Raw genomic sequence first — 20,577 nt, 5'->3', positions numbered from 1 at the left:
TTTTTCTCGTGTAATGTGGCTGCCAGAGTTCGGTTCATGCAAAATCTTAAGGTCCTAGGTCAACTACAAGGCAGCATAAGCAGCCAAAAACTGAATTTTCAAAAACGAAAACTTGAATTTCTGTGCCTCTTTCTTGGTGACTGCAACAACTTAGAAGCTTCTACTTCGTACAGAGTGGTGCGACCGCAAACGTCATCACGCTGCATTAGTTGCCAGACGATAAATGTAAACGTTACTGAGAGTAATGCGTCCAATGTGAAGATTTTCAGTTACGTCGATACGAAAACAAATGTTGTAAACGTTATGTTTTCTGCGGTTTTTACTACGAATTACCACTTCTCGCTGTTTCTCGTGTAATGTGGCTGCCAGAGTTCGGTTCATGCAAAATCTTAAGGTCCTAGGTCAACTACAAGGCAGCAAAAGCAGCCAAAAACTGAATTTTCAAAAACTAAAACTCGAATTTCTGTGCCTCTTTCTTGGTGACTGCAAGAACTTAGAAGCTTCTACTTCGTACAGAGTGGTGCGACCGCAAACGTCATCACGCTGCATTAGTTGCCAGACGATAAATGTAAACGTTTCTGAGAGTTATGCGTCCAATGTGAAGATTTTCAGTTACGTCGATACGAAAACAAATGTTGAAAACGTTATGTTTTCTGCGGTTTTTACTACGAATTACCACTTCTCGCTTTTTCTCGTGTAATGCGGCTGCCAGAGTTCGGTTCATGCAAAATCTTAAGGTCCTAGGTCAACTACAAGGCAGCAAAAGCATCCAAAAACTGAATTTTCAAAAACTAAAACTTGAATTTCTCTGCCTCTTTCTTGGTGACTGCAAGAGCTTAGAAACTTCTACTTCGTACAGAGTGGTGCGACCGAAAACGTCATCACGCTGCATTAGTTGCCAGACGATAAATGTAAACGTTTCTGAGAGTAATGCGTCCAATGTGAAGATTTTCAGGTACGTCATTTCGAAAACAAATGTTGAAAACGTTATGTTTTCTGCGGTTTTTACTACGAATTACGACTTCTCGCTTTTTCTCGTGTAATGTGGCTGCCAGAGTTCGGTTCATGCAAAATCTTAAGGTCCTAGGTCAATTACAAGGCAGCAAAAGCAGCCAAAAACTGAATTTTCAAAAACTAAAACTTGAATTTCTGTGCCTCTTTCTTGGTGACTGCAACAACTTAGAAGCTTCTACTTCGTACAGAGTGGTGCGACCGCAAACGTCATCACGCTGCATTAGTTGGCAGACGATAAATGTAAACGTTTCTGAGAGTAATGCGTCCAATGTGAAGATTTTCAGTTACGTCGATACGAAAACAATGTAGAAAACGTTATGTTTTCTGCGGTTTTTACTACGAATTACCACTTCTCGCTTATACTCGTGTAATGTGGCTGCCAGAGTTCGGTTCATGCAAAATCTTAAGGTCCTAGGTCAACTACAAGGCAGCAAAAGCAGCCAAAAACTGAATTTTCAAAAAGTAAAACTTGAATTTCTGTGCCTCTTTCTTGGTGACTGCAACAACTTAGAAGCTTCTACTTCGTACAGAGTGGTGCGACCGCAAACGTCATCACGCTGCATTAGTTGCCAGACGATAAATGGAAACGTTACTGAGAGTAATGCGTCCAATGTGAAGATTTTCAGTTACGTCGATACGAAAACAAATGTTGAAAACGTTATGTTTTCTGCGGTTTTTACTACGAATTACCACTTCTCGCTGTTTCTCGTGTAATGTGGCTGCCAGAGTTCGGTTCATGCAAAATCTTAGGGTCCTAGGTCAACTACAAGGCAGCAAAAGGCGCCAAAAACTGAATTTTCAAAAACTAAAACTTGAATTTCTGTGCCTCTTTCTTGGTGACTGCAACAACTTAGAAGCTTCTACTTCGTACAGAGTGGTGCGACCGCAAACGTCATCACGCTGCATTAGTTGCCAGACGATAAATGTAAACGTTTCTGAGAGTAATGCGTCCAATGTGAAGATTTTCAGTTACGTCGATACGAAAACAATGTAGAAAACGTTATGTTTTCTGCAGTTTTTACTACGAATTACCACTTCTCGCTTTTTCTCGTGTAATGTGGCTGCCAGAGTTCGGTTCATGCAAAATCTTAAGGTCCTAGGTCAACTACAAGGCAGCAAAAGCAGCCAAAAACTGAATTTTCAAAAACTAAAACTTGAATTTCTGTGCCTCTTTCTTGGTGACTGCAACAACTTAGAAGCTTCTACTTCGTACAGTGTGGTGCGACCGCAAACGTCATCACGCTGCATTAGTTGCCAGACGATAAATGTAAACGTTTCTGAGAGTAATGCGCCCAATGTGTAGATTTTCAGTTACGTCGATACGAAAACAATGTAGAAAACGTTATGTTTTCTGCGGTTTTTACTACGAATTACCACTTCTCGCTTTTTCTCGTGTAATGTGGCTGCCAGAGTTCGGTTCATGCAAAATCTTAAGGTCCTAGGTCAACTACAAGGCAGCAAAAGCAGCCAAAAACTGAATTTTCAAAAACTAAAACTTGAATTTCTGTGCCTCTTTCTTGGTGACTGCAACAACTTAGAAGCTTCTACTTCGTACAGAGTGGTGCGACCGCAAACGTCATCACGCTGCATAAGCTGCCAGACGATAAATGTAAACGTTTCTGAGAGTAATGCGTCCAATGTGAGGATTTTCAGTTACGCCGATACGAAAACAATGTAGAAAACGTTATGTTTTCTGCGGTTTTTACTACGAATTACCACTTCTCGCTTTTTCTCGTGTAATGTGGCTGCCAGAGTTCGGTTCATGCAAAATCTTAAGGTCCTAGATCAACTACAAGGCAGCAAAAGCAGCCAAAAACTGAATTTTCAAAAACTAAAACTTGAATTTCTGTGCCTCTTTCTTTGTGACTGCAACAACTTAGAAGCTTCTACTTCGTACAGAGTGGTGCAACCGCAAACGTCATCACGCTGCATTAGTTGCCAGACGATAAATGTAAACGTTTCTGAGAGTAATGCGTCCAATGTGAAGATTTTCAGTTACGCCGATACGAAAACAATGTAGAAAACGTTATGTTTACTGCGGTTTTTACTACGAATTACCACTTCTCGCTTTTTCTCGTGTAATGTGGCTGCCAGAGTTCGGTTAATGCAAAATCTTAAGGTCCTAGGTCAACTACAAGGCAGCAAAAGCAGCCAAAAACAGAATTTTCTAAAACTAAAACTTGAATTTCTGTGCCTCTTTCTTGGTGACTGCAACAACTTAGAAGCTTCTACTTCGTACAGAGTGGTTCGACCGCAAACGTCATCACGCTGCATTAGTTGCCAGACGATAAATGTAAACGTTACTGAGAGTAATGCGTCCAATGTGAAGATTTTCAGTTACGTCGATACGAAAACAAATGTTGAAAACGTTATGTTTTCTGCGGTTTTTACTACGAATTACCACTTCTCGCTGTTTCTCGTGTAATGTGGCTGCCAGAGTTCGGTTCATGCAAAATCTTAAGGTCCTAGGTCAACTACAAGGCAGCAAAAGCAGCCAAAAACTGAATTTTCAAAAACTAAAACTCGAATTTCTGTGCCTCTTTCTTGGTGACTGCAAGAACTTACTAGCTTCTACTTCGTACAGAGTGGTGCGACCGCAAACGTCATCACGCTGCATTAGTTGCCAGACGATAAATGTAAATGTTTCTGAGAGTTATGCGTCCAATGTGAAGATTTTCAGTTACGTCGATACGAAAACAAATGTTGAAAACGTTATGTTTTCTGCGGTTTTTACTACGAATTACCACTTCTCGCTTTTTCTCGTGTAATGTGGCTGCCAGAGTTCGGTTCATGCAAAATCTTAAGGTCCTAGGTCAACTACAAGGCAGCAAAAGCAGCCAAAAACTGAATTTTCAAAAACTAAAACTTGAATTTCTGTGCCTCTTTCTTGGTGACTGCAACAACTTAGAAGCTTCTACTTCGTACAGAGTGGTGCGACCGCAAACGTCATCACGCTGCATTAGTTGCCAGACGATAAATGTAATCGTTTCTGAGAGTAATGCGTCCAATGTGAAGATTTTCAGTTACGTCATTTCGAAAACAAATGTTGAAAACGTTATGTTTTCTGCGGTTTTTACTACGACGTACCACTTCTCGCTTTTTCTCGTGTAATGTGGCTGCCAGAGTTCGGTTCATGCAAAATCTTAAGGTTCTAGGTCACCTACAAGGCAGCAAAAGTAGCCAAAAACTGAATTTTCAAAAACTAAAACTTGAATTTCTGTGCCTCTTTCTTGGTGACTGCAACAACTTAGAAGCTTCTACTTCGTACAGAGTGGTGCGACCGCAAACGTCATCACGCTGCATTAGTTGCCAGACGATAAATGTAAACGTTTCTGAGAGTAATGCGTCCAATGTGAAGATTTTCAGTTACGTCATTTCGAAAACAAATGTTGAAAACGTTATGTTTTCTGCGGTTTTTACTACGAATTACCACTTCTCGCTTTTTCTCGTGTAATGTGGCTGCCGGAGTTCGGTTCATGCAAAATCTTAAGGTCCTAGGTCAACTACAAGCCAGCAAAAGCAGCCAAAAACTGAATTTTCAAAAACTAAAACTTGAATTTCTGTGCCTCTTTCTGGGTGACTGCAACAACTTAGAAGCTTCTACTTGGTACAGAGTGGTGCGACCGCAAACGTCATCACGCTGCATTAGTTGCCAGACGATAAATGTAATCGTTTCTGAGAGTAATGCGTCCAATGTGAAGATTTTCAGTTACGTCATTTCGAAAACAAATGTTGAAAACGTTATGTTTTCTGCGGTTTTTACTACGACGTACCACTTCTCGCTTTTTCTCGTGTAATGTGGCTGCCAGAGTTCGGTTCATGCAAAATCTTAAGGTCCTAGGTCAACTACAAGGCAGCAAAAGAAGCCAAAAACTGAATTTTCAAAAACTAAAACTTGAATTTCTGTGCCTCTTTCTTGGTGACTGCAACAACTTAGAAGCTTCTACTTCGTACAGAGTGGTGCGACCGCAAACGTCATCACGCTGCATTAGTTGCCAGACGATAAATGTAAACGTTACTGAGAGTAATGCGTCCAATGTGAAGATTTTCAGTTACGTCGATACGAAAACAAATGTTGAATACGTTATGTTTTCTGCGGTTTTTACTACGAATTACCACTTCTCGCTGTTTCTCGTGTAATGTGGCTGCCAGAGTTCGGTTCATGCAAAATCTTAAGGTCCTAGGTCAACTACAAGGCAGCAAAAGCAGCCAAAAACTGAATTTTCAAAAACTAAAAATTGAATTTCTGTGCCTCTTTCTTGGTGACTGAAACAACTTAGAAGCTTCTACTTCGTACAGAGTGGTGCGACCGCAAACGTCATCACGCTGCATTAGTTGCCAGACGATAAATGTAAACGTTTCTGAGAGTTATGCGTCCAATGTGAAGATTTTCAGTTACGTCGATACGAAAACAAATGTTGAAAACGTTATGTTTTCTGCGGTTTTTACTACAAATTACCACTTCTCGCTTTTTCTCGTGTAATGTGGCTGCCAGAGTTCGGTTCATGCAAAATCTTAAGGTCCTAGGTCAACTACAAGGCAGCAAAAGCAGCCAAAAACTGAATTTTCAAAAACTAAAACTTGAATTTCTGTGCCTCTTTCTTGGTGACTGCAACAACTTAGAAACTTCTACTTCGTACAGAGTGGTGCGACCGCAAACGTCATCACGCTGCATTAGTTGCCAGACGATAAATGTAAACGTTTCTGAGAGTAATGCGTCCAATGTGAAGATTTTCAGTTACGTCATTTCGAAAACAAATGTTGAAAACGTTATGTTTTCTGCGGTTTTTACTACGAATTACCACTTCTCGCTTTCTCTCGTGTAATGTGGCTGCCAGAGTTCGGTTCATGCAAAATCTTAAGGTCCTAGGTCAACTACAAGGCAGCAAAAGCAGCCAAAAACTGAATTTTCAAAAACTAAAACTTGAATTTCTGTGCCTCTTTCTTGGTGACTGCAACAACTTAGAAGCTTCTACTTCGTACAGAGTGGTGCGACCGCAAACGTCATCACGCTGCATTAGTTGCCAGACGATAAATGTAATCGTTTCTGAGAGTAATGCGTCCAATGTGAAGATTTTCAGTTACGTCATTTCGAAAACAAATGTTGAAAACGTTATGTTTTCTGTGGTTTTCACTACGACGTACCACTTCTCGCATTTTCTTGTGTAATGTGGCTGCCAGAGTTCGGTTCATGCAAAATCTTAAGGTCCTAGGTCAACTACAAGGCAGCAAAAGCAGCCAAAAACTGAATTTTCAAAACCTAAAACTTGAATTTCTGTGCCTCTTTCTTGGTGACTGCAACAACTTAGAAGCTTCTACTTCATACAGAGTGGTGCGACCGCAAACGTCATCACGCTGCATTAGTTGCCAGACGATAAATGTAAACGTTTCTGAGAGTAATGCGTCCAATGTGACGATTTTCAGTTACGTCGATACGAAAACAATGTAGAAAACGTTATGTTTTCTGCGGTTTTTACTACGAATTACCACTTCTCGCTGTTTCTCGTGTAATGTGGCTGCCAGAGTTCGGCTCATGTAAAATCTTAAGGTCCTAGGTCAACTACAAGGCAGCAAAAGCAGCCAAAAACTGAATTTTCAAAAACTAAAACATGAATTTCTGTGCCTCTTTCTTGGTGACTGCAACAACTTAGAAGCTTCTACTTCGTACAGAGTGGTGCGACCGCAAACGTCATCACGCTGCATTAGTTGCCAGACGATAAATGTAAACGTTTCTGAGAGTTATGCGTCCAATGTGAAGATTTTCAGTTACGCCGATACGAAAACAATGTAGAAAACGTTATGTTTTCTGCGGTTTTTACTACGAATTACCACTTCTCGCTTTTTCTCGTGTAATGTGGCTGCCAGAGTTCGGTTCATGCAAAATCTTAAGATCCTAGGTCAACTACAAGGCAGCAAAAGCAGCCAAAAACTGAATTTCCAAAAACTAAAACTTGAATTTCTGTGCCTCTTTCTTGGTGACTGCAACAACTTAGAAGCTTCTACTTCGTACAGAGTGGTGCGACCGCAAACGTCATCACGCTGCATTAGTTGCCAGACGATAAATGTAAACGTTTCTGAGAGTAATGCGTCCAATGTGAAGATTTTCAGTTACGTCGATACGAAAACAAATGTTGAAAACGTTATGTTTTCTGCGGTTTTTACTACGAATTACCATTTCTCGCTTTTTCTCGTGTAATGTGGCTGCGAGAGTTCGGTTCATGCAAAATCTTAAGGTCCTAGGTCAACTACAAGGCAGCAAAAGCAGCCAAAAACTGAATTTTCAAAAACTAAAACTTGAATTTCTGTGCCTCTTTCTTGGTGACTGCAAGAACTTAGAAGCTTCTACTTCGTACAGAGTGGTGCGACCGCAAACGTCATCACGCTGCATTAGTTGCCAGGCGATAAATGTAAACGTTTCTGAGAGTAATGCGTCCAATGTGAAGATTTTCAGTTACGTCATTTCGAAAACAAATGTTGAAAACGTTATGTTTTCTGCGGTCTTTACTACGAATTACCACTTCTCGCTTTTTCTCGTGTAATGTGGCTGCCAGAGTTCGGTTCATGCAAAATCTTAAGGTCCTAGGTCAACTACAAGGCAGCAAAAGCAGCCAAAAACTGAATTTTCAAAAACTAAAACTTGAATTTCTGTGCCTCTTTCTTGGTGACTGCAACAACTTAGAAGCTTCTACTTCGTACAGAGTGGTGCGACCGCAAACGTCATCACGCTGCATTAGTTGCCAGACGATAAATGTAATCGTTTCTGAGAGTAATGCGTCCAATGTGAAGATTTTCAGTTACGTCATTTCGAAAACAAATGTTGAAAACGTTATGTTTTCTGCGGTTTTTACTACGACGTACCACTTCTCGCTTTTTCTCGTGTAATGTGGCTGCCAGAGTTCGGTTCATGCAAAATCTTAAGGTCCTAGGTCAACTACAAGCCAGCAAAAGCAGCCAAAAACTGAATTTTCAAAAACTAAAACTTGAATTTCTGTGCCTCTTTCTTGGTGACTGCAACAACTTAGAAGCTTCTACTTCGTACAGAGTGGTGCGACCGCAAACGTCATCACGCTGCATTAGTTGCCAGACGATAAATGTAAACGTTTCTGAGAGTAATGCGTCCAATGTGAAGATTTTCAGTTACGTCGATAGGTAAACAAATGTTGAAAACGTTATGTTTTCTGCGGTTTTTACTACGAATTACAATTTCTCGCTTTTTCTCGTGTAATGTGGCTGCCAGAGTTCGGTTCATGCAAAATCTTAAGGTCCTAGGTCAACTACAAGGCAGCAAAAGCAGCCAAAAACTAAATTTTCAAAAACTAAAACTTGAATTTCTGTGCCTCTTTCTTGGTGACTGCAGCAACTTAGAAGCTTCTACTTCGTACAGAGTGGTGCGACCGCAAACGTCATCACGCGGCATTAGTTGCCAGACGATAAATGAAAACGTTTCTGAGAGTAATGCGTCCAATGTGAAGATTTTCAGTTACGTCGATACGAAAACAAATGTTGAAAACGTTATGTTTTCTGCGGTTTTTACTACGAATTACCACTTCTCGCTTTTTCTCGTGTAATGTGGCTGCCAGAGTTAGGTTCATGCAAAATCTTAAGGTCCTAGGTCAACTACAAGGCAGCAAAAGCAGCCAAAAACTGAATTTTCAAAAATTAAAACTTGAATTTCTGTGCCTCTTTCTTGGTGACTGCAACAACTTAGAAGCTTCTACGTCGTACAGAGTGGTGCGACCGCAAACATCATCACGCTGCATTAGTTGCCAGACGATAAATGTAAACGTTTCTGAGAGTAATGCGTCCAATATGAAGATTTTCAGTTACGTCGATACGATAACAATGTAGAAAACGTTATGTTTTCTGCGGTTTTTACTACGAATTACCACTTCTCGCTTTTTCTCGTGTAATGTGGCTGCCAGAGTTCGGTTCATGCAAAATCTTAAGGTCCTAGGTCAACTACAAGGCAGCAAAAGCAGCCAAAAACTGAATTTTCAAAAACTAAAACTTGAATTTCTGTGCCTCTTTCTTGGTGACTGCAACAACTTAGAAGTTTCTACTTCGTACAGAGTGGTGCGACCGCAAACGTCATCACGCTGCATTAGTTGCCAGACGATAAATGTAATCGTTTCTGAGAGTAATGCGTCCAATGTGAAGATTTTCAGTTACGTCGATACGAAAACAATGTAGAAAACGTTATGTTTTCTGCGGTTTTTACTACGAATTACCACTTCTCGCTTTTTCTCGTGTAATGTGGCTGCCAGAGTTCGGTTCATGCAAAATCTTAAGGTCCTAGGTCAACTACAAGGCAGCAAAAGCAGCCAAAAACTGAATTTTCAAAAACTAAAACTTGAATTTCCGTGCCTCTTTCTTGGTGACTGCAACAACTTAGAAGCTTCTACTTCGTACAGAGTGGTGCGACCGCAAACGTCATCACGCTGCATTAGTTGCCAGACGATAAATGTAATCGTTTCTGAGAGTAATGCGTCCAATGTGAAGATTTTCAGTTACGTCGATACGAAAACAAATGTTGAAAACGTTATGTTTTATGCGGTTTTTACTACGAATTACCACTTCTCGCTTTTTCTCGTGTAATGTGGCTGCCAGAGTTCGGTTCATGCAAAATCTTAAGGTCCTAGGTCAACTACAAGGCAGCAAAAGCAGCCAAAAACTGAATTTTCAAAAACTAAAACTTGAATTTCTGTGCCTCTTTCTTGGTGACTGCAACAACTTAGAAGCTTCTACTTGGTACAGAGTGGTGCGACCGCAAACGTCATCACGCTGCATTAGTTGCCAAAACGATAAATGTAAACGTTTCTGAGAGTAATGCGTCCAATGTGAAGATTTTCAGATACGTCGATACGAAAACAAATGTTGAAAACGTTATGTTTTCTACGGTTTTTACTACTAACTACCATTTCTGGCTTTTTCTCGTGTAATGTGGCTGCCAGAGTTCGGTTCATGCAAAATCTTAAGGTCCTAGGTCAACTACAAGGCAGCAAAAGCAGCCAAAAACTGAATTTTCAAAAACTAAAACTTGAATTTCTGTGCCTCTTTCTTGGTGACTGCAACAACTTAGAAGTTTCTACTTCGTACAGAGTGGTGCGACCGCAAACGTCATCACGCTGCATTAGTTGCCAGACAATAAATGTAAACGTTTCTGAGAGTAATGCGTCCAATGTGAAGATTTTCAGTTACGTCGATACGAAAACAAATGTTGTTAACGTTATGTTTTCTGCGCTTTTTACTACGAATTACCACTTCTCGCTTTTTCTCGTATAATGTGGCTGCCAGAGTTCGGTTCATGCAAAATCTTAAGGTCCTAGGTCAACTACAAGGCAGCAAAAGCAGCCAAAAACTGAATTTTCAAGAACTAAAACTTGAATTTCTGTGCCTCTTTCTTGGTGACTGCAAGAACTTAGAAATTTCTACTTCGTACAGAGTGGTTCGACCGCAAACGTCATCACGCTGCATTAGTTGCCAGACGATAAATGTAAACGTTTCTGAGAGTAATGCGTCCAATGTGAAGATTTTCAGTTACGTCATTTCGAAAACAAATGTTGAAAACGTTATGTTTTCTGCGGTTTTTACTACGAATTACAACTTCTCGCTTTTTCTCGTGTAATGTGGCTGCCAGAGTTCGGTTCATGCAAAATCTTAAGGTCCTAGGTCAACTACAAGGCAGCAAAAGCAGCCAAAAACTGAATTTTCAAAAACTAAAACTTGAATTTCTGTGCCTCTTTCTTGGTGACTGCAACAACTTAGAAGCTTCTACTTCGTACAGAGTGGTGCGACCGCAAACGTCATCACGCTGCATTAGTTGCCAGACGATAAATGTAATCGTTTCTGAGAGTAATGCGTCCAATGTGAAGATTTTCAGTTACGTCATTTCGTAAACAAATGTTGAAAACGTTATGTTTTCTGTGGTTTTTACTACGACGTACCACTTCTCGCTTTTTCTCGTGTAATGTGGCTGCCAGAGTTCGGTTCATGCAAAATCTTAAGGTCCTAGGTCAACTACAAGGCAGCAAAAGCAACCAAAAACTGAATTTTCAAAAACTAAAACTTGAATTTCTGTGCCTCTTTCTTGGTGACTGCAACAACTTAGAAGCTTCTACTTCGTACAGAGTGGTGCGACCGCAAACGTCATCACGCTGCATTAGTTGCCAGACGATAAATGTAAACGTTTCTGAGAGTAATGCGTCCAATGTGAAGATTTTCAGTTACGTCGATACGAAAACAATGTAGAAAACGTTATGTTTTCTGCGGTTTTTACTACGAATTACCACTTCTCGCTTTTTCTCGTGTAATGTGGCTGCCAGAGTTAGGCTCATGTAAAATCTTAAGGTCCTAGGTCAACTACAAGGCAGCAAAAGCAGCCAAAAACTGAATTTTCAAAAACTAAAACTTGAATTTCTGTGCCTCTTTCTTGGTGACTGCAACAACTTAGAAGCTTCTACTTCGTACAGAGTGGTGCGACCGCATACGTCATCACGCTGCATTAGTTGCCAGACGATAAATGTAAACGTTTCTGAGAGTAATGCGTCCAATGTGAAGATTTTCAATTACGTCATTTCGAAAACAAATGTTGAAAACGTTATGTTTTCTGCGGTTTTTACTACGAATTACCACTTCTCGCTTTTTCTCGTGTAATGTGGCTGCCAGAGTTCGGTTCATGCAAAATCTTAAGGTCCTAGGTCAACTACAAGGCAGCAAAAGCAGCCAAAAACTGAATTTTCAAAAACTAAAACTTGAATTTCTGTGCCTCTTTCTTGGTGACTGCAACAACTTAGAAGCTTCTACTTCGTACAGAGTGGTGCGACCGCAAACGTCATCACGCTGCATTAGTTGCCAGACGATAAATGTAAACGTTTCTGAGAGTAATGCGTCCAATGTGAAGATTTTCAGTAACGTCGATACGAAAACAAATGTTGAAAACGTTATGTTTTCTGCGGTTTTAACTACGAATTACCATTTCTCGCTTTTTCTCGTGTAATGTGGCTGCCAGAGTTCGGTTCATGCAAAATCTTAAGGTCCTAGGTCAACTACAAGGCAGCAAAAGCAGCCAAAAACTGAATTTTCAAAAACTAAAACTTGAATTTCTGTACCTCTTTCTTGGTGACTGCAACAACTTAGAAGCTTCTACTTCGTACAGAGTGGTGCGACCGCAAACGTCATCACGCTGCATTAGTTGCCAGGCGATAAATGTAAACGTTTCTGAGAGTAATGCGTCCAATGTGAAGATTTTCAATTACGTCATTTCGAAAACAAATGTTGAAAACGTTATGTTTTCTGCGGTTTTTACTACGAATTACCACTTCTCGCTTTTTCTCGTGTAATGTGGCTGCCAGAGTTCGGTTCATGCAAAATCTTAAGGTCCTAGGTCAACTACAAGGCAGCAAAAGCAGCCAAAAACTGAATTTTCAAAAACTAAAACTTGAATTTCTGTGCCTCTTTCTTGGTGACTGCAACAACTTAGAAGCTTCTACTTCGTACAGAGTGGTGCGACCGCAAACGTCATCACGCTGCATTAGTTGCCAGACGATAAATGTAAACGTTTCTGAGAGTAATGCGTCCAATGTGAAGATTTTCAGTAACGTCGATACGAAAACAAATGTTGAAAACGTTATGTTTTCTGCGGTTTTAACTACGAATTACCACTTCTCGCTTTTTCTCGTGTAATGTGGCTGCCAGAGTTCGGTTCATGCAAAATCTTAAGGTCCTAGGTCAACTACAAGGCAGCAAAAGCAGCCAAAAACTGAATTTTCAAAAACTAAAACTTGAATTTCTGTGCCTCTTTCTTGGTGACTGCAACAACTTAGAAGCTTCTACTTGGTACAGAGTGGTGCGACCGCAAACGTCATCACGCTGCATTAGTTGCCAAAACGATAAATGTAAACGTTTCTGAGAGTAATGCGTCCAATGTGAAGATTTTCAGATACGTCGATACGAAAACAAATGTTGAAAACGTTATGTTTTCTACGGTTTTTACTACTAACTACCATTTCTGGCTTTTTCTCGTGTAATGTGGCTGCCAGAGTTCGGTTCATGCAAAATCTTAAGGTCCTAGGTCAACTACAAGGCAGCAAAAGCAGCCAAAAACTGAATTTTCAAAAACTAAAACTTGAATTTCTGTGCCTTTTTCTTGGTGACTGCAACAACTTAGAAGTTTCTACTTCGTACAGAGTGGTGCGACCGCAAACGTCATCACGCTGCATTAGTTGCCAGACAATAAATGTAAACGTTTCTGAGAGTAATGCGTCCAATGTGAAGATTTTCAGTTACGTCGATACGAAAACAAATGTTGTTAACGTTATGTTTTCTGCGCTTTTTACTACGAATTACCACTTCTCGCTTTTTCTCGTATAATGTGGCTGCCAGAGTTCGGTTCATGCAAAATCTTAAGGTCCTAGGTCAACTACAAGGCAGCAAAAGCAGCCAAAAACTGAATTTTCAAGAACTAAAACTTGAATTTCTGTGCCTCTTTCTTGGTGACTGCAAGAACTTAGAAATTTCTACTTCGTACAGAGTGGTTCGACCGCAAACGTCATCACGCTGCATTAGTTGCCAGACGATAAATGTAAACGTTTCTGAGAGTAATGCGTCCAATGTGAAGATTTTCAGTTACGTCATTTCGAAAACAAATGTTGAAAACGTTATGTTTTCTGCGGTTTTTACTACGAATTACAACTTCTCGCTTTTTCTCGTGTAATGTGGCTGCCAGAGTTCGGTTCATGCAAAATCTTAAGGTCCTAGGTCAACTACAAGGCAGCAAAAGCAGCCAAAAACTGAATTTTCAAAAACTAAAACTTGAATTTCTGTGCCTCTTTCTTGGTGACTGCAACAACTTAGAAGCTTCTACTTCGTACAGAGTGGTGCGACCGCAAACGTCATCACGCTGCATTAGTTGCCAGACGATAAATGTAATCGTTTCTGAGAGTAATGCGTCCAATGTGAAGATTTTCAGTTACGTCATTTCGTAAACAAATGTTGAAAACGTTATGTTTTCTGTGGTTTTTACTACGACGTACCACTTCTCGCTTTTTCTCGTGTAATGTGGCTGCCAGAGTTCGGTTCATGCAAAATCTTAAGGTCCTAGGTCAACTACAAGGCAGCAAAAGCAACCAAAAACTGAATTTTCAAAAACTAAAACTTGAATTTCTGTGCCTCTTTCTTGGTGACTGCAACAACTTAGAAGCTTCTACTTCGTACAGAGTGGTGCGACCGCAAACGTCATCACGCTGCATTAGTTGCCAGACGATAAATGTAAACGTTTCTGAGAGTAATGCGTCCAATGTGAAGATTTTCAGTTACGTCGATACGAAAACAATGTAGAAAACGTTATGTTTTCTGCGGTTTTTACTACGAATTACCACTTCTCGCTTTTTCTCGTGTAATGTGGCTGCCAGAGTTAGGCTCATGTAAAATCTTAAGGTCCTAGGTCAACTACAAGGCAGCAAAAGCAGCCAAAAACTGAATTTTCAAAAACTAAAACTTGAATTTCTGTGCCTCTTTCTTGGTGACTGCAACAACTTAGAAGCTTCTACTTCGTACAGAGTGGTGCGACCGCATACGTCATCACGCTGCATTAGTTGCCAGACGATAAATGTAAACGTTTCTGAGAGTAATGCGTCCAATGTGAAGATTTTCAATTACGTCATTTCGAAAACAAATGTTGAAAACGTTATGTTTTCTGCGGTTTTTACTACGAATTACCACTTCTCGCTTTTTCTCGTGTAATGTGGCTGCCAGAGTTCGGTTCATGCAAAATCTTAAGGTCCTAGGTCAACTACAAGGCAGCAAAAGCAGCCAAAAACTGAATTTTCAAAAACTAAAACTTGAATTTCTGTGCCTCTTTCTTGGTGACTGCAACAACTTAGAAGCTTCTACTTCGTACAGAGTGGTGCGACCGCAAACGTCATCACGCTGCATTAGTTGCCAGACGATAAATGTAAACGTTTCTGAGAGTAATGCGTCCAATGTGAAGATTTTCAGTAACGTCGATACGAAAACAAATGTTGAAAACGTTATGTTTTCTGCGGTTTTAACTACGAATTACCATTTCTCGCTTTTTCTCGTGTAATGTGGCTGCCAGAGTTCGGTTCATGCAAAATCTTAAGGTCCTAGGTCAACTACAAGGCAGCAAAAGCAGCCAAAAACTGAATTTTCAAAAACTAAAACTTGAATTTCTGTACCTCTTTCTTGGTGACTGCAACAACTTAGAAGCTTCTACTTCGTACAGAGTGGTGCGACCGCAAACGTCATCACGCTGCATTAGTTGCCAGGCGATAAATGTAAACGTTTCTGAGAGTAATGCGTCCAATGTGAAGATTTTCAGTTACGTCATTTCGATAACAAATGTTGAAAACGTTATGTTTTCTGCGGTTTTTACTACGAATTACCACTTCTCGCTTTTTCTCGTGAAATGTGGCTGCCAGAGTTCGGTTCATGCAAAATCTGAAGGTCCTAGGTCAACTACAAGGCAGCAAAAGCAGCCAAAAACTGAATTTTCAAAAACTAAAACTTGAATTTCTGTGCCTCTTTCTTGGTGACTGCAACAACTTAGAAGCTTCTACTTCGTACAGAGTGGTGCGACCGCAAACGTCATCACGCTGCATTAGTTGCCAGACGATAAATGTAATCGTTTCTGAGAGTAATGCGTCCAATGTGAAGATTTTCAGTTACGTCATTTCGAAAACAAATGTTGAAAACGTTATGTTTTCTGCGGTTTTTACTACGACGTACCACTTCTCGCTTTTTCTCGTGTAATGTGGCTGCCAGAGTTCGGTTCATGCAAAATCTTAAGGTCCTAGGTCAACTACAAGCCAGCAAAAGCAGCCAAAAACTGAATTTTCAAAAACTAAAACTTGAATTTCTGTGCCTCTTTCTTGGTGACTGCAACAACTTAGAAGCTTCTACTTCGTACAGAGTGGTGCGACCGCAAACGTCATCACGCTGCATTAGTTGCCAGACGATAAATGTAAACGTTTCTGAGAGTAATGCGTCCAATGTGAAGATTTTCAGTTACGTCGATACGAAAACAAATGTTGAAAACGTTATGTTTTCTGCGGTTTTTACTACGAATTACCATTTCTCGCTTTTTCTCGTGTAATGTGGCTGCCAGAGTTCGGTTCATGCAAAATCTTAAGGTCCTAGGTCAACTACAAGGCAGCAAAAGCAGCCAAAAACTGAATTTTCAAAAACTAAAACTTGAATTTCTGTGCCTCTTTCTTGGTGACTGCAACAACTTAGAAGCTTCTACTTCGTACAGAGTGGTGCGACCGCAAACGTCATCACGCGGCATTAGTTGCCAGACGATAAATGAAAACGTTTCTGAGAGTAATGCGTCCAATGTGAAGATTTTCAGTTACGTCGATACGAAAACAAATGTTGAAAACGTTATGTTTTCTGCGGTTTTTACTACGAATTACCATATCTCGCTTTTTCTCGTGTAATGTGGCTGCCAGAGTTCGGTTCATGCAAATCTTAAGGTCCTAGGTCAACTACAAGGCAGCAAAAGCTGCCGAAAACTGAATTTTCAAAAACTAAAACTTGAATTTCTGTGCCTCTTTCTTGGTGACTGCAACAACTTAGAAGCTTCTACTTCGTACAGAGTGGTGCGACCGCAAACATCATCACGCTGCATTAGTTGCCAGACGATAAATGTAAACGTTTCTGAGAGTAATGCGTCCAATGTGAAGATTTTCAGTTACGTCGATACGATAACAATGTAGAAAACGTTATGTTTTCTGCGGTTTTTACTACGAATTACCACTTCTCGCTTTTTCTCGTGTAATGTGGCTGCCAGAGTTTGGTTCATGCAAAATCTTAAGGTCCTAGGTCAACTACAAGGCAGCAAAAGCAGCCAAAAACTGAATTTTCAAAAACTAAAACTTGAATTTCTGTGCCTCTTTCTTGGTGACTGCAACAACTTAGAAGTTTCTACATCGTACAGAGTGGTGCGACCGCAAACGTCATCACGCTGCATTAGTTGCCAGACGATAAATGTAATCGTTTCTGAGAGTAATGCGTCCAATGTGAAGATTTTCAGTTACGTCGATACGAAAACAGTGTAGAAAACGTTATGTTTTCTGCGGTTTTTACTACGAATTACCACTTCTCGCTTTTTCTCGTGTAATGTGGCTGCCAGAGTTCGGTTCATGCAAAATCTTAAGGTCCTAGGTCAACTACAAGGCAGCAAAAGCAGCCAAAAACTGAATTTTCAAAAACTAAAACTTGAATTTCCGTGCCTCTTTCTTGGTGACTGCAACAACTTAGAAGCTTCTACTTCGTGCAGAGTGGTGCGACCGCAAACGTCATCACGCTGCATTAGTTGCCAGACGATAAATGTAAACGTTTCTGAGAGTAATGCGTCCAATGTGAAGATTTTCAGTTACGTCGATACGAAAACAAATGTTGAAAACGTTATGTTTTCTGCGGTTTTTACTACGAATTACCACTTCTTGCTTTTTCTCGTGTAATGTGGCTGCCAGAGTTCGGTTCATGCAAAATCTTAAGGTTCTAGGTCAACTACAAGGCAGCAAAAGCAGCCAAAAACTGAATTTTCTAAAACAAAAACTTGAATTTCTGTGCCTCTTTCTTGGTGACTGCAACAACTTAGAAGCTTCTACTTCGTACAGAGTGGTGCGACCGCAAACGTCATCACGCTGCATTAGTTGCCAGACGATAAATGTAAACGTTTCTGAGAGTAATGCGTCCAATGTGAAGATTTTCAGTTACGTCGATACGAAAGCAAATGTTGAAAACGTTATGTTTTCTGCGGTTTTTACTACGAATTACCACTTCTTGCTTTTTCTCGTGTAATGTGGATGCCAGAGTTCGGTTCATGCAAAATCTTAAGGTCCTAGGTCAACTACAAGGCAGCAAAAGCCGCCAAAAACTGAATTTTCAAAAACTAAAACTTGAATTTCTGTGCCTCTTTCTTGGTGACTGCAACAACTTAGAAGCTTATACTTCGTACAGAGTGGTGCGACCGCAAACGTCATCAGGCTGCATTAGTTGCCAGACAATAAATGTAAACGTCTCTGAGAGTAATGCGTCCAATGTGAAGATTTTCAGTTACGTCGATACGAAAACAAATGTTGAAAACGTTATGTTTTCTGCGGTTTTTACTACGAATTACCACTTCTCGCTTTTTCTCGTGTAATGTGGCTGCCAGAGTTCGGTTCATGCAAAATCTTAAGGTCCTAGGTCAACTACAAGGCAGCAAAAGCAGCCAAAAACTGAATTTTCAAAAACTAAAACTTGAATTCCTGTTCCTCTTTCTTGGTGACTGCAACAACTTAGAAGCTTCTACTTCGTACAGAGTGTTGCGACCGCAAACGTCATCATGCTGCATTAGTTGCCAGACAGTAAATGTAAACGTTTCTGAGAGTAATGCGTCCAATGTGAAGATTTTCAGTTACGTCATTTCGAAAACAAATGTTGAAAACGTTATGTTTTCTGCGGTTTTTACTACGAATTTACACTTCTCGCTTTTTCTCGTGTAATGTGGCTGCCAGAGTTCGGTTCATGCAAAATCTTAAGGTCCTAGGTCAACTACAAGGCAGCAAAAGCAGCCAAAAACTGAATTTTCAAAAACTAAAACTTGAATTTCTGTGCCTCTTTCTTGGTGACTGCAACAACTTAGAAGCTTCTACTTCGTACAGAGTGGTGCGACCGCAAACGTAATCACGCTGCATTAGTTGCCAGACGATAAATGTAAACGTTTCTGAGAGTAATGCGTCCAATGTTAAGATTTTCAGTTACGTCGATACGAAAACAAATGTTGAAAACGTTATGTTTTCTGCGGTTTTTACTACGAATTACCACTTCTTGCTTTTTCTCGTGTAATGTGGCTGCCAGAGTTCGGTTCATGCAAAATCTTAAGGTCCTAGGTCAACTACAAGGCAGCAAAAGCCGCCAAAAACTGAATTTTCAAAAACTAAAACTTGAATTTCTGTGCCTCTTTCTTGGTGACTGCAACAACTTAGAAGCTTCTACTTCGTACAGAGTGGTGCGACCGCAAACGTAATCACGCTGCATTAGTTGCCAGACGATAAATGTAAACGTTTCTGAGAGTAATGCGTCCAATGTGAAGATTTTCAGTTACGTCGATAGGAAAACAAATGTTGAAAACGTTATGTTTTCTGCGGTTTTTACTACGAATTACAATTTCTCGCTTTTTCTCGTGTAATGTGGCTGCCAGAGTTCGGTTCATGCAAAATCTTAAGGTCCTAGGTCAATTACAAGGCAGCAAAAGCAGCCAAAAACTGAATTTTCAAAAACTAAAACTTGAATTTCTGTGCCCCTTTCTTGGTGACTGCAACAACTTAGAAGCTTCTACTTCGTACAGAGTGGTGCGACCGCAAACGTCATCACGCGGCATTAGTTGCCAGACGATAAATGAAAACGTTTCTGAGAGTAATGCGTCCAATGTGAAGATTTTCAGTTACGTCGATACGATAACAATGTAGAAAACGTTATGTTTTCTGCGGTTTTTACTACGAATTACCACTTCTCGCTTTTTCTCGTGTAATGTGGCTGCCAGAGTTCGGTTCATGCAAAATCTTAAGGTCCTAGGTCAACTACAAGGCAGCAAAAGCAGCCAAAAACTGAATTTTCAAAAACTAAAACTTGAATTTCTGTGCCTCTTTCTTGGTGACTGCAACAACTTAGAAGTTTCTACTTCGTACAGAGTGGTGCGACCGCAAACGTCATCACGCTGCATTAGTTGCCAGACGATAAATGTAATCGTTTCTGAGAGTAATGCGTCCAATGTGAAGATTTTCAGATACGTCGATACGAAAACAAATGTTGAAAACGTTATGTTTTCTACGGTTTTTACTACGAATTACCATTTCTGGCTTTTTCTCGTTAATGTGGCTGCCAGAGTTCGGTTCATGCAAAATCTTAAGGTCCTAGGTCAACTACAAGGCAGCAAAAGCAGCCAAAAACTGAATTTTCGAAAACTAAAACTTGAATTTCTGTGCCTCTTTCTTGGTGACTGCAACAACTTAGAAGCTTCTACTTCGTACAGAGTGGTGCGACCGCAAACGTCATCAAGCTGCATTAGTTGCCAGACAATAAATGTAAACGTTTCTGAGAGTAATGCGTCCAATGTGAAGATTTTCAGTTACGTCGATACGAAAACAAATGTTGTTAACGTTATGTTTTCTGCGCTTTTTACTACGAATTACCACTTCTCGCTTTTTCTCGTATAATGTGGCTGCCAGAGTTCGGTTCATGCAAAATCTTAAGGTCCTAGGTCAACTACAAGGCAGCAAAAGCAGCCAAAAACTGAATTTTCAAAAACTAAAACTTGAATTTCTGTGCCTCTTTCTTGGTGACTGCAAGAACTTAGAAACTTCTACTTCGTACAGAGTGGTGCGACCGCAAACGTCATCACGCTGCATTAGTTGCCAGACGATAAATGTAAACGTTTCTGAGAGTAATGCGTCCAATGTGAAGATTTTCAGTTACGTCATTTCGAAAGCAAATGTTGAAAACGTTATGTTTTCTGCGGTTTTTACTACGAATTACCACTTCTCGCTTTTTCTCGTG

This window comes from Schistocerca serialis, chromosome 12 (assembly GCF_023864345.2).
Source record: "Schistocerca serialis cubense isolate TAMUIC-IGC-003099 chromosome 12, iqSchSeri2.2, whole genome shotgun sequence".
Classification (NCBI taxonomy): Eukaryota; Metazoa; Arthropoda; class Insecta; order Orthoptera; family Acrididae; genus Schistocerca; species Schistocerca serialis.
The sequence above is the reverse complement of the archived record's forward strand: the minus strand, read 5'-3'. Positions refer to the sequence as shown.